The sequence below is a fragment of the Sinocyclocheilus anshuiensis genome, unplaced genomic scaffold, assembly GCF_001515605.1.
Source record: "Sinocyclocheilus anshuiensis isolate Anshui unplaced genomic scaffold, SAMN03320099.WGS_v1.1 scaffold940, whole genome shotgun sequence".
NCBI lineage: Eukaryota > Metazoa > Chordata > Actinopteri > Cypriniformes > Cyprinidae > Sinocyclocheilus > Sinocyclocheilus anshuiensis.
In genome coordinates this window covers 96298-98025 of record NW_015549620.1, presented here as the reverse complement: position 1 = coordinate 98025, position 1728 = coordinate 96298, and the positions used below count along the sequence as shown (strand labels likewise).

Sequence of the window (1728 nt, the reverse complement as noted above, 5' to 3'; positions counted from 1 at the left end):
CTCCCTCTCTCTCTCTCTCTCACACACAAACACACACACACACACACACACACACAGACACACACACATCTTCCAATCCTACTGTATGATCCTGCTGTATGTGTACAGTATGTACATTGAGCACTGCTGTTCAGTTGGCTTGTTTGGGGCCAAATTTCTTTTAATTTTTGATACATTTGTATTTTTGAAATAGGCCTATATAAAAAAATGTATATTATTATGATGAATTTGTCTGTCTTTTATCAGATTTACCAATTGTTATAATTTCAATTAGTGCTTGTCAATTATGAAAAATAGGTACAATTGAACTGCTAGCAAAAACTTGTGAGAATTGGGTGGGGCCGCTGCTTCAAATATTTGAGTGGCTCCTTCCCTAACAGATGTAATTTCACTCCAAACTTTTCATAAAACTTGAGAGCCCTGCAACTGTATATATATATATGTGTGTGTGTGTGTGTGTGTGTGTGTGTGTGTGTGTGTGTGTGTGTGTGTGTGTGTGTGTATTTACTGTGCACACTATAACCCTGACCAGCAGTCTCTGAGTGAAGAAAGCCTGACTAGCACCACCTGACTGCCGTCCATGGATTTACAGGCACAACAAACACGGGAAGAAAGGGCGGCGTTTATAACATTTCGCTACTTCAGACTGCAAGACAACAGTTATTTAGACAAGTATTGCGCGTCAGTAGAAAATACCATGGAAACAGTTTACAGTACACAATTTTCTTTAATTTAATAGAAATTCCACAGGTTTATTTTTCCTCTCGCCCTGCTCCGTTGTTTTTTTTTTTCTCAGGGAAGTGGGCGGTGTGCGGTAATTAGCGCATGTCTTGTTGCTCCAACTTTTAACGACTAAATTTTTTGTGTTGTTTATTTAAATTGTAACGTTACAAACTTTAATATGTGCACTGGCATATTCAGGAAACTACCGGGAGATGCATGGTCGTATGGATGCGTGTATTTGTCAGAAATCCCGTGATTTGTCTTGACTCGAGCAGATTGTTGACAAACTTGCCTGAGGCAGGCAGCACGACTAGCTAACTAACTAACAGCCTAATTACATTTACACTAATTACACTAACACTTAATTTCTCAAATTGCTTGCTGTCACCTCTATATTTGTCCTCAATATCCATGATTTACATAGGTATTTCAGAATTCAACTTGAATCAGCTTAAAGCGGTTTAGTGCATACATGTACGTGCATGCATAATATGGTTTATGATCTCACAATAAACTGGATTTATATAGAATAATTTCTGAACAATGTAACACAGGACTGGAGTGATGGCCGCTGAAAATTCAGCTTTGCCATGACAGGAATAAATTACATTTTAAATTGTAAAAAATGTTTCACAATATTACTGTTTTTACTCTATTTTTGTCAAATAAATGCAGTCTTGGTGAGCATAATAGAGACTTATACAATGTCAGAAGTTGCTGTTCTGTGGTCTGTTTTGCCCTGCAGCATATAATGATTTTTCATGAAGGTCATTTTTCAACAACAAGCCTTTTCTTCCTCTGTTTTAGGATGACCTCTCAGTTTAAAGGGGTCATATGATGCTTTTTTAAAGATCATTATTTGGTGTAACAGAATATGTTGACATTCTTTAATGTTCAAAAAACACATTATTTTTCAAATACTGTACATTATTGTAAATGAGATATAAATAACTCCATGTGTTTATATTGTAACCAGGGCCGTTTCTGAGCATAAGGGTTCCTCGG

The 1728-nt window shown here is 36.7% G+C and overlaps 1 protein-coding gene across 3 annotated transcripts in view; it reads left to right on the top strand.

Annotated features, from left to right (window-relative positions):
* LOC107659387 (apolipoprotein L6-like) overlaps positions 1 to 1728 on the top strand; it is a 19586-nt gene that overhangs the window by 3753 nt on the left and 14105 nt on the right. Inside the window, exon 1 of one of the 3 annotated variants that reach the window (XM_016448306.1) lies at positions 589 to 814. The exons of the other annotated variants lie outside the window; for them this stretch is intronic. The gene's annotated coding sequence lies outside the window, so the exon portion shown is untranslated. Of the gene's footprint in view, positions 1 to 588; positions 815 to 1728 lie in introns of those variants that run through there. 3 annotated transcript variants of the gene reach the window in all.